At 35.5% G+C, this 13,473-nt stretch overlaps 1 protein-coding gene across 1 annotated transcript in view; it reads left to right on the forward strand.

Moving 5' to 3' along the window:
* CPPED1 (calcineurin like phosphoesterase domain containing 1) overlaps nucleotides 1-13,473 on the forward strand; it is a 146,235-nt gene that overhangs the window by 72,251 nt on the left and 60,511 nt on the right. The gene's annotated exons all lie outside the window — the stretch shown is intronic.

Consider the following 13,473-nt stretch of genomic DNA (forward strand, 5'->3'; position numbering starts at 1 on the left):
TCTCTTTTTTTCCTTGCTTAAAAAATTGTATGTGTACGGGGGTGGGGGAAGGGAAAGAACATGAATCATGCAACAATTGGAAAATATTCTAAATGAATTAATTAAATAAAATTGTTCAATTAAAAATAGTATATGTTTGTGTATATACAATTATGCTGATATACAAATACAGATACATATTCATACAGATGTGTGTATATATAGAATACATGGGTGGGTGTGCATGTGTGTGTGTGTGTGTGTGTGTGTGTGTGTGTGTGTGTGTGTGTGTGTGTACTTCAGGGCTTCCTGAGCATTGGCTATGGGAGCAGGGTAGGAGGAGGAGAGGGAAAGAATATAAATCATGTAACCATGGAAAATTTTTCTTAATCAATTAAATAAACATTTTTAAAAAGAGGACTTCCACACTCTGTGGTGGCAAAAAATTGGAAAACGGGAGGAATGTCCCTCAATTGGGGACTGACTGAACAAATTATGGTATGTGATGGTGATGGAATACAATACTATTGTGCTGTAAGGATTCATTAACTGAAGGATTTCTATATGAATGGGGAGAATCTCAATGAACTGATGCAGAGTGAAATAAGCAGAACCTGGAGAACACAGGAACTGAGACATTGTGAAACAATCCAATATAATGGACTTTGCTACTAGTAGCAATGCAACAAGCCAGGACACTCCTGTAGGACTTATGGGAAAGAATGCTAATCACATTGAGAGAAAGAACTATGGGAGTAGAAATGCAAAAGAAAAACCTATGACATCACTTATCACATCTATACATGGGCATGTGATTTGGGGATTAGGCTTTAAAAAAAACACTCTATAGTAAAAATGAATAATATGTAAATAATATGTAAATAATAATATGAATAAAAATATGAATAATATTCATACAACTCAGTGGGATTCCTTGTCAGCTCTGGGAGGTAGGAGGGAAAGAAAATGAATCATGTAAACATGGAAAATATTTAAAAATTTAAATAAAAAAATGAAAGTGGGCTTCATCTATGTTATGTTTTGTATTCAACCATTTTGCCAAATTAATCTAGATAGAAATTTTTAGAATTATTATTTCACTAATATTCCTACAAAGGAAGCATCTAGGTGGATGAGGGCTAGGCCTGGGGTCAAGAAGACTAAGCTTTATGAGTTCAAATCTGGGTTCAGACACTTATTAGTTATGTGACCCTAAGATATGGGCAAGTGACTTAATCCTGGTCTCTATTTCCTCATCTGTAAATTGAGCTGGTTGGAGAAGGATATGGCAAACCACTTTAGTAAATTTGCCAAGAAAACCCCAGTTAGGGATCACAAGGTCAAAAACAACTGCAAAACCATTTAACAACAACAACAAAATTCCTACAAAAAAACCATAAATTCTCAAATGATCAAATTCAGAAGATTTTTTATTTTTGTTTGTTTTTCAGTGGGGAAGGAAAGGAGACCTGAATTTGTGATTTAACTTGGCATGAATCCACTTAAACTTTACTAAAATACAATTTTGCAATATTGTTCTCATTTCCTTACACTTGAAAAGGGAAATATTTATCTACTCATTTGCTACAGAGCAGAACAGAAAAATAAGGAAGGTTTGATTCTACAGAAAGCCAGAAGAAGCAAGAGTAAAGCTACAAAACAAAACAAAAAACCCTTTCAGGAAAGAGGAACAAGTAGTAATCAAGCAAATTAAATTAAACTTTAACTGAAACCCAATATTAACTAGTTATTAGATATCACCCCCCCCACCAATAAAAGCTCTCTGGACACCATCACACCAGACTTCATTTCCTAGGGCAAGACTATTAAAACAGAGATCACATAGGGACCTTCTCTGAAGATTCATCTCGCTTGAGTTCCTAGGATTCCCACAAGCTGGAAGAGCGTGTTTCAGATTTATGTTGCTTTTCCATCTACATTTCTTAAATTCAGATAAAGCAAGCAAGTCCATCTTGCTATTGTCATAAATACATACTCGTTTAATAAATACACTAATAGAACACTAATGAAATTGAACCAAATTTCCCTACCAGACATAACTTAATAATGGGCATTATCATTTTTTCTTTTGTGACTACATCGTTTTTATAGGAGTTCTTCCACAGAATAGTAAACAAGTCAGTAGTCTTTCAAAGATATTTTTATCAATATGTTGACAGGGAAATGATGAAAGATAGTTGTTCTGTGACAAAGACGTAGTAGTGCATTAGAACTTAAAACATTTTAGATAAGTAAAATTTACTTAACCACATTTTACTTTTCGGAGGCTGACGTATTATTACTATATATTCTTTGTCCACATCTAAAAGTTAAGAGCACACCTACAATTACAGCAACTTCCAAACACAAAAAAGTAATTGTGACTTCTCCTGCATTCACTCTTTCTTTATTCATTTGTTTACTGGCAACCTCTGCCACACCACTTACTAATTTTCATAGCTTAATGAATCAGTGCATCCTGCAGAAGATAGCGCATATTGATTTCATTTCCCTGATTTGAGAGCTACTGTATTTTAAAGAGCAAAAGGCAGCTGGGGAAAATTAAGGGGGAACTTTCAAGTTTAAATAGCCACCCAGGGGGCAGCTGGGTGGCTCAGTGGATAGGAGGTCCTAGGTTCAAATCTGGCCTCAGACATTTCCTAGTTGTGTGACCATGGGCAAGTCACTTGACTCCCATTGCCTAGCCCTTACCACTCTTCTACCTTGGAACCAATACACAGTATTGACTCCAAGACGGAAGGTATGGGTTAAAGAAATAAATAAAAATAAATAAATAGTCACCCATTCTAGACCGCAAGGTCATAGAAAAGAAGAAGGTTGGTTATCAAGATTGGCAACTTATTAAAACTTGAAAAAAGCTTCTTTACATATAGATGCTTTGCAAAGTAGTTTTGTAGTTCTAAAAGATCCTTCTCACCGAAGCTAGTAGCATTCAATAGTGCTCATTTACAAGATTTTCCTATTGAAATCATCAGCAAGGTCATTTAGAAATAGTCTTTTACAGCTTATCAGCTCCTGATTAAATGTTATTTTAAATACTAGACTGTTATAAAGAAGACTTCCTTGCTTCAACACAAACACTTATTTCTTTGAATTGACTATAGTATTTTAGAGGATTTAAAAATTTTATTTTTGTTTTGTCTCATATCCGTTTTAGGTTTTAACAGGTTTAAATGTTATTTCAGAAAGAATGATGTATTAAAATTTCCCTTTTAAAGTTATCAATTCCTTTTCATAACTTCAGCTGGTGAAATTGCTACAACCTTTCTAATCCTTCTTGAGAATTATGAATCCCAAGATTATTGAACATACTTTACTGTCTCTCCTAGAAATCATTATATAATTTGCTAAACCATCAGGCTAGTTAATCAAGCACTTGGCATTATTCTCATAATGCTTCCTCAAGTATTAACTGATTCACTGATTAAATTGTAAAATGAAAATAATTTGGAAAAAAAATGTTTGTAGTTACCTTTGGATTTTTTTCTGTGAATTGTATAACTACTTTTTTATATAGTTTCTGTGTTGTTTATAGGAATCAGTCTGTTTCATGATGTGTTAAGCATTTTAGTTTTAAAATGAAATGCTATTTTCCTTATGCATTAGCATTTATTACATAAACATGTACAAATAGCTGTGATAGAAATTATAATAGTTTCAATATAATCATCTGTATACTCTCTTTCAAGTATTTATCAAATGTCTTGCTTATCTAGACAGAGGTACCAAATACCTAGCAATCATTGCTGTTGGGATTTTCTAAGTCAGTATGAGACTCCAGGGCTCCTATGTATGGTTTGTTTAGTTGTTTTTCCATCATGTCTGACTCTTTGTAACTCCATATGGTTTTTTCTTGGCAAAGATACTAGAGTGGTTTGCCATTTCCTGCTCCGGCTCATTTTACTAATGAGTAAATTGAGGCGAACAGTGCTAAATCAATTCCCTGGGATGATATGGATAAGTTACTGAGGCCAGATTTGAACCCAGGAAGATGAGTCTTCTTGACTCCAGGTTGGGCACCTGTCTACTATACCACCTAGCTGCCCATTTATGGTTTAATGGCCCTGGTTTCTATTTGAATTTCACACTGCTAGTCTGAGGCAAATCACTTAATCTGTTTGCCTCAGTTTCCTCAACTGTAAAATGAAGTTAATAATAGCACCTACTTCACAGGGTTGTTATGAAGATCAAATAAGGTATTGGTAAAAGCACTTAAGTGTGGTGCCTAGCATTTAGTAGGAGCTATGTAAATATTTATTCCCTTTCCTTTTGTATTTTAGAAGTGTACCTTTATCAATTTGTCTTCTAGTTTTCTGTAATAACAATAATTACAGCACTGTGATTAGTTCACTTTAATTTTCTGTGTGTAAACAAATTAAGAGTAGATCAACTAATTACTCAGTCACAAAGAAATTTAAAAACTTCTCTTTCCTAAACTGAGTTTAATGTGTTAAATACAGACACAATGCAAAGCATTTCTTTAGTCTTGCTAATGCTTATGTCACTAGTATCTACTTGTAGTCATATCTGAATATTCTTAGTGGTTTGTAAGCCTGCATATATAAATTCATATGGCCTATCAAAAGACATTTGAACAGTGATATATTTATATTTTTGTTTGTTCTTTAATACATGACATGAAATCATTGTCTCGAAAACCATCCATGAAGTAGAACTGCTCTTTCTATTGGTTGACTTACTTATGTCCTGCCTAGAATATTAAATTCTAAGTACTTGTTAACTAGTTGGCTCAGAGTTACCATCATATTTTGTCATAATTGCTCCCTGTTATTTTGATGCAATAGGCAATTTGCCCAGTTCAGAAATGGGAATATTATGTGGGACAATGCTAGCTCCTCAAAACTATTATCTAAATTAGTTACCAGGTATGACAAATGCATATGGACTCCTGGCTCTTTCTTTTGTGATTAGGCCCAGGAAAGCTATCTAAAAATAGACACACATACACAGAAATAAACAACTTTCATAGTCATACTATAATCAGATGAACAAATGCTTTACCATTTAATAGGAGAATTGGAAACATTTTCACCCACTTTACACACATCATTGATTTGTGTTTGTAATAGATATTGTAGGATCAGATTTTCAGAATTTTCATTTTTGGCAGTTTACAAAAAGGTCAGCATAATTAGGCTTGACAAGACTGGCTTCTAAAGGGAAAATGTTTTTATGGAACAAGTTTCCTAATGGATTCCACTTTTAACTTTGGGTCATTTTACATTTGAGGATTGGCTAGTTTATTCTCATTTTATGAACACAGTTAGAATGTAATTGCTGTCTAGCATTTAGCATGGTGCTATGCATATAAAGTTGCTTAACAAGCATTATCCTAACAGGTACATTAAACTAAATCTATAAATACTTGACTAATCTTTTTGTATGTTAGTAGATAAGACATTTTCCCCAAGCATTCCTATTTTAGTATAAACTAAGTACTATATTCATGGCCGTAGCCTGCCATTCATGCTCTTGTGAATTGAACTAGTCAGAGAAATTTAATCATTGTTATAGTTTTAGTACTGTGTACTCTGAATTATCAGCAATCTAATACTTTAAATAAGGATTAGCAAACTCTCTATCAACATTACATACTAGTGTTAGACATTTATCCTTGAAAAGGATATTAACTTTCATTAGTCTAGTAAAAAAGAGAAAGTCTTTAACCCCACCCCCCAAAATCCAGCACCAGACAATTCAGCCTTATGGATAGACATCAATCTGTGTGGAGTAATTGAGTACGTACTTCAAATAAGAGTTTGCTTTGGGATACACCAAGTTGTAAATGAAGGCTCAGAAGCATTTAGTGAACATGTGAGGTGCCATTTTCAAACGTGGCCTGAGGCCCCAAAGTTCTTATATTGGTCTTGTCCTCAATTCATATCTCAACCTATTTTTGAAACCCTACTTCTTGACATAGTTAATGGTATTTTTTGACAGGGGTGAGGCAGCTCTCTGAGAGTTTTATGAAGTTTTCTCTTTCCTAAAATGTTGACATGAAGAGAAACACTAAATTAATGAAATGGATAAAAATAATAGAAATGGCATTAGGAGGTCCCTTTCAGCTCTAACATTCTGTTTCTTCGAAAGAAGCACAGAACTATTCCATGTGCATAATTTTCCTTCCTTGGACCCTTGTAAAAATTTTTACCAACTTCCATTTCTTCCAGTTCTGCTTCTACTTTTGGATCTGCCCGTATTCTTCTTCTCACTCTCTTTGCCTTAACCTCACTTCAGTAATCTGATATGAAGATTAGCCAACCCAGCTCAGACTTGGTCAGAAAGGTTTTTAGTGCCAAAATCTTTGGTTTTGCCTGATATCCAGGTTCTGGCTCTTATTTTCCTGAGTCCTTCATTTATAAATATTAGTTCTACAAAGCATCAGATCTGTATAGGATATCTAAAGATCAAATTTTTAGCAAAGAAAAAGTGCTTATTTTTCTAGAATTCTCTTCTATAGCTGGCAAGAATGAATTCAAAGATTATTACTGCTTTCCACCATCCTAGAAGGAACATATATTGATTTCAAGTCTTCAGAACTAGTCACCCCCAACCCACTGTTTTCCTCCAGTTTTCTTAACCGTGAATTGCAAAAATATATATATTTATGTACCCACAACTTTACTCATCCAGAGAATTTATATATGACAATGCCTTAATGATTTCACATGACAGTAGAAGACCAAAATTTGTACTCATCCTAACACACAACTGTGTAAGGAAAAATGAAATTACAAGTAACCTAGAAGGAAAAAAAAAACTTTCTAGTAATTTTGCCTTGCTCATGTACTTCAAAGAAGTTCTATAGACTTGAAGAGCAATTTGATCACAGATGTGTTCTCCCCTGACATATCTCATAATTTATTAATACAGCTATTATACTAAATGATATTATAATAATAAAGAATCATTTTAAAATGTCTTTCTCTCAAAACATAACTATTTAGTGGTTTTTTTCAGGCTATATATTATGATACTTACAGAGATGGGGAAATGACCTTTGGAGGTGAAAGGATGCTATACTGAATGGGGATGGAGAAAGGGCAAAGGGAAGCAGTGCTTAAAGGAGATGTAAATCTAGATATTTATTCAAATTTAGATGAGGACTACTTAAACCTTCCCAAAACAATCATAAGTCTTGCAAGTCTTACTAGAATGTCAGAGATAGCACCCTTTTTTTTTTCTTTACCCTACTTTAATGGCTCAGTGGATAGAATACTGGGCCTGGAGTCGGGAAGACCTGAGATCAGATCTGTCTTAATGTACTGGAGAAGGAAATGGCAAACCACTTTGATATTTTTCCCAAGAAAACCCCATGGACAGTAATGACATGATATGGTTCTGGGGTTCACAGAGTCAGGCACACCTTAATAACCAACAATAACATTGATCCATTGGTTTTATATATAAGTCGTGTGTAAACAAGATTAACTATGGAATTAATTTTATAAATCTCAAACAAGACTGCCATAGCAAATTAAATAATTTAAAAAAATTGGAATGTTCAGAGAGAAAAATGCACAACTAGCAACCTAATGTAACCAATTATAGTCTTTTGGGGGAGGATTTTTTATGTTTAGAGATAAATTATTTTTTATCATTGTTAACATAGACAATATACATATCATATATTAAAATAAAAATGTTATTATAACCAGAAAAATATTTAAATGTTTCTTTTGCACAGAACATGACTACGCTCTATGTTTTCTCTGAGTCATTACTTAACAATATAACAAAAATGTGTTTTTATTGCACTTAGCATTTTGGAGCTACTTAAGAACTGGATGCATTGTTTTCTGTACCCTGCATTACCAACAAAATTACCAAATACATTATAATCCCATGCCTTTATTGGTCTTGATGGTTAATGTACAAACATGAGCATAATTTGTGCTTTTTGCAAATGTCACTTTTCAACACTTTACATTTACATTTACAACACCTTAAATTGACCATATTATACCAAAGTACAGATAGTCCCTGAAATATGAGTACTTGACTTATGATTATTCCACACCCAAGAACAGCCTTCTTTGCTACTGAAGCCTGTATTGCCAAAGAGTAGTCATTGTCTATCATGTCAGGGGCAGTGTGTTGAGATATGAATCCATTGCACTCCAAGGTTCTAAGTTCCCCCAAAGAAAACTGGGATCCCTTGGACCATTTTCAAAACTGGCAGCCTGACCTCAAAGAGGGTTAGGTTCTCCCTCTGCCTTGTTAATGCTCCCTAGATTCCTTTAGGAAATTCTTTAAAACAAAAGCTTAAGAATGGCTTAGATCTGGAATCTGATCTGAGTCACAGGGTCCTTTCTCACAAAGGCACTCATTCTGCAACATGGATATCAATTATGAGCTAACTTTTATTTCCTTCACCACATAAACTACATAATACACAAGAGATTCATAGATGTTTGTGAACAAATAAAGGAAACATAAAACACTCAAATAGACTATTTTTCTCATTATACTTCCCCCAGGAGAGAAAGCTACTTTGTGGGACTGCTAGAGAGATTTTTCACATTTGCCTTGGAAGAGTACTATCTCAACAACTCACAGCAGTTATCTTGGAGTGAAGGTTCCAATCTCCTGGTCCTTCATCATTTGTCTCCAGACGTCCAACTGCAGGGTAGTCCTATTGACTGCCCTTCTCTGAGAAGTGCATTGTTTTGCTGTTTTTCTTTTTTAAACCCTTAGTAACAATTTAATCTTAGTAACAGTTCTAAAGCAGAAGTCAAGGGCTGGGCAAACAGGATTAAGTGACTTGCCCAGAGTCACAAGGCTAGGAAGTATCTAAAACCAGATTTGAATCCAGGTCCTCCTAACACCTGGCCTGGGAGACCTGGTGCTCTATCCACTATGCCACCTAATTGCCCCAGAGAAGTATATTGTAAACAAAGCCTTCCTTTGGTCAGCCACTTTGGACTTAGGTACTTGAGAGCTTCAGATCACTCATAATATTCCAAAGCTATAAACTTTTTTTTCTTGCTGCTGATCTATGCTCAGAAAAAGACACAAAAGCAGAAAGCATCCAAGAATTGGAGCATATAAAGGACTCTAGTCTCAAGCTCTTTGGGCAAATATATTTCCTAGCTCCATATGCTTCCACTATAAAATTCAATTGCTGCTGAGGAAAGAGGAGAAATTTGCCTTCCCCCTTCCTAGAAGACAAAAGCGAATAGTTCAAAAGAGCCGGAACCACTTTCATAGCTTACTTTTTTAGGCTTATAGAATGAGAGGCTCCTTTGTAAAGAGATTCTCCCTTCCTGCATACCCACATTGCCATTCATTAGTCATCCTCATTATCTTCTATGTATTTTAAGTCACTGGAAATAATCAGAAAATAATAATTCTATGTCATCTCAGCAAAATCCCCTCTACCCCCCCCCCATTCTACCAACATTCTTGATGTTTTCTTGTGGTGACAATGTTATAAATGATTGTTAAAAATCCTAGACTTACTCAATTAATTTTTTTTAATTTAATAAGTGCCTATTATGGGCCAAGTACTAGGGATATGAAGACAAATGCTCCTTACCTGAAAAAAAACCCTACATTTAAGGGAGGAGGAGTAAGAGAGATAGAGGCACTATACTCCAAGTACATGTAAAACACATGTAAAACATATAATTTATCAAGGGTGGGGATGGAGAAGACCTCATGCAGAAAGAAGCACTTGAATCTCCAAAGAAACCAGGAATTCAAGAAGCAGAGTTTAGGAGGAAGAATATTAGGCAAGAAGGACAGCTAGGGGCAGAGGGGAGGTATCTGGGTAGCTTGGTAGCTCAGTGGATTGAGAGCCAGGCCTATAGATGGGAGGTTCTAGGTTCAAATATGACCTCAGACACTTCCCAGCTGTGTGACTCTGGGCAAGTCACTTGACCCCCATTACCTAGCCCTTACTGTTCTTCTGCCTTGGAACCAATACACAGTATTGACTCCAAGACGGAAGGTGAAGGTTTAAAAAAAAAAAAAGGACAGCTGGGGCAAAGAAAAGAGATGGACTACTGTATCTGAGGAAAAACTAGCCCAGTCAATCAACCAATCAACAAGTATTTATTAGGCACTTACTATGTTCCAGGGACTGGAACTTTGCACTGTGCCAAGTGCTCAGGAGACAAGGAAAAACAGAGCTTGTTCATGTTCTGAAGGAGTTCACAGTCTAATGGGAGAGACAACATATAAACAATTATATACACAATAGAAATATGGGATAAATAGCAGATAATCTCAGTGGGCAGTCACTAAGGATAAGGAGGACTTAGAAGGGCTTCTTGCAGGTGATAGTATTTTACCTGGGAAATGAAGGAAACCAGGAAGCAGAGATCAGCGGGGAGAGGATCCTAGGCATTGAAGGTAGCCAGTAAAAATGCTTTCAGAACTTGGGAGTTTTTTGATTAAGGAAAAGCAAGGCACTTTAGTATCCCTGGATCACAGAGTATGCAAAGAGGAATAGTGTAAGAAGGCTGAAAAAGTAAAGTGGGGACCACTTTGTGAAGGGCTATGAATCCCAAACACAGAATTTTATATTTGATCCTGTGATAGGAAGCCATTGGAGTTTATTAAAATGAGAATTGGGGGTGAATTTACATGCTCAGGCCTGTGCTTTAGGGAAAATCAATTTGACAGCCAAGTAGAGGATGAACTGTAGTGGGAAGAATCTCAAGGCTGGAAGACTAATTGTCAGGTTATTGCAGTCATCCAGCTATGAGGTGATGAGGAACTATGCCCAGCAGGATGGCAGTGTGAGTAAGGAGAAGAGAATATGAGATATATTGTGGAGATTGAAATGGCACTATTTGTCAACTGATTGGATACATGGGGTAAGTGAAAGTGAGTAGTAGAGCTTAACACTCGGGTCCTTCCAAACTCATTAGCTTAGAAGTCCAAGATATTAGTCTATAGTACCTGGTACAAAGAAAGCGCTTAATAAATGTTTGTTGATTAATTTACACTGTAGGCATGAAAGACCAAATAGGGAAAGACTTTAAACAGGAAAATTTTTGTTGAATAGCAAGACAGTCTTTAAGCAAGCTATGTACAGTTAAGCAATATAAACAAGCTGCTAATGAAGAATTTCATGTACTCACTGAAATCTAGACTCTTTCACAATTCAATACAACTTATGGTTGGAAAGCAACAAACTTAATATTACGAGTACCTGGAAGGATGGTGGTACCTTAAGTAGAAAGAAGGAAGTACAGAAGAGAACTGGCTTCATTTTGAAAATCTTGTGTTTCAGATATCTATGGAACATCAGTTTGAAATATCCAATAGGCAATTGGTGATTCAGGGCTGGAGCTCAGGAGAAAGACAAGAGCAGGATATATAGAATAAGAGTCATTTACGTAGAGATGACAATTGAATCCATGGAAGCTGATGTAGTCATCAAGTGAGAGTGGAGATAGAAGAGAGGAGAACCCAAGGCAGATCATTAGAATACACCAGCAGTTAGTGACATAGATGATCCAGCAAAGGGAACTAAAATAGAGCAGATAGACAAGTAGTAGTTCAGTCAAGAGAAAAGAGCATCATAAACACTCAGAGAAAAAACCCAAGAGTTTCTAGAATAATTCTTTTTCTTTTTTTTAATCCTGGCTTTTTCTTTTCTTTTTTAATTTTCAGTTCCAAATCTCCCTCCCTCTACTCTTCTCCCACCCATTGAGAATGAAAGAAATAATAATACCTGTCATACAAATGAAGTGATGCAAAGCATATTTACACATTAGCCATATTTACCAGGGTAGAGAGGAGCAAGAAAAGTATAAAGAGAAAAAAAAATGCTTCAGTCTGTACTTAGAAACTATCAATTCTCTCTCTGGAGGAGGATAGCATTTTTCATCATAAATCCTTTGGAATTATTATGGATCATTGTATTTATACAGATGTATCCTTTTCCTTTTTCTTTGATCTCTGGGTTATAGACCTAGTTAGCAGTATTGCTGCCTGAAAGGCTTAACCTGCTTTGGGCATGGTTCCAAATTGTTTTCACACTGTCTGATCTAGTTTACCAGCAGTGTATTAGTGTCTCTTTTATCCCACATCCCCTTCAACATTTTCTTTTTCCTTATCTGTTATCTTGGCTAAGCTGATGGGTGTGAGAATTTTAATTTGTGTTTCTCTAATTATTAGTGATTGAGAGCATGTTTTCATATGACTAGTGATGGCTTTGATTTCTTCTAAAAATTGCCTATAGAACAGGAGTTTTTAAACTTTTTTGTGTCATGGATTCTTTTGACAATTTGGTGAATTCTTCTCTTCTGGATCGCTTCTCAGAATAATCCTTATGGATTGATAAAATACGTGACTACAAAGAAACCAATGTCATTGAAATAAAGGTGTAATTTTTTTACATCTAATATCATAGACTACCTGAAATCTAACCACAAACCACTTGGGGATCTGTGGACCCCAGATTAACAACTCCTTTTCTAGAGGGAAGTCAACAGGTTGTTGCAGAGGGATAGAAAAGGATAAGAAGTAAAGTTTGTCTATGAAAAGATAATTAATAATCTTGGAGAGAAAAATTTCATTTGAGCAATAACACTGGAGCCCAAATTTCAGAGGGTTTAGGAGAGAGTGAAAGGAAAAAGAAGTACAAACTCCTAATGAAGCAGCTTTTTCAAGAAACAGTAGCAGATTTAATAAGCAAATACTATGAAAATTTGGAGGAAAGAGGGGAGACTCCTTGAAGAACATAGATAAATATTGGAGTCCTAACAGTCAGGAAATCCTTTCAAACCACAAACTATAATTTCATCTTTCTTTTCCTTAGCTTCTCTCATCTGGAAGTGTCATTTGACTTGCAAGTAACTGCTCTTAGTGTACTCACTCAAGCACCATATTGATTTTGTTGTTCCCTAACTATTACTTGTATTGAATTTTGAAGTACAGACCAAATTTCAGAGAATAAATAAAAAGGCTCCATTAACAGCTTGTTACTTCTGCACTTACAATCTTTTGGGTAGTCATGCTATTCAATATAAATTTTCCTATTCAAAGTTAATTCCTGTTTTATCTTTCATACCAACAGTGTAAATTAATCAGCAAACATTTATTAAGTACTTACTTTGTACCAGGCACTGTGGACTAAGTAATATCTTGAAATCCTAAGATTTGGAAGCTGGAAAGACATTAGAGATTGTTATAGTCAAAAAAAAAAACTCTCTTGGTAGACTCTCACCTTTGTAAAATACCTTCTCTCCCTGCTCCTTTCTAGAGATTATCAGAAGCCTCCATATCTCTTCTTCTAAGTAGGAGCTTTCCCCTAGCTAGCCCCTTCCACAGAACATCATAATGTGCCCAAGCAAGATCTCATCTCCTCTGACTCACTCTGCCTTTCTAGGTGTGGAAGTGATGAAGCACCTGGGTGTGCCATTCATTGTCTGGGAAGTTACCAGAATATAGTATTCCCCTGTGTGCCAAGTCTGGGGTGGCCTCTTGCCAGTTACC

The sequence above is a fragment of the Monodelphis domestica genome, chromosome 7, assembly GCF_027887165.1.
Source record: "Monodelphis domestica isolate mMonDom1 chromosome 7, mMonDom1.pri, whole genome shotgun sequence".
Classification (NCBI taxonomy): Eukaryota; Metazoa; Chordata; class Mammalia; order Didelphimorphia; family Didelphidae; genus Monodelphis; species Monodelphis domestica.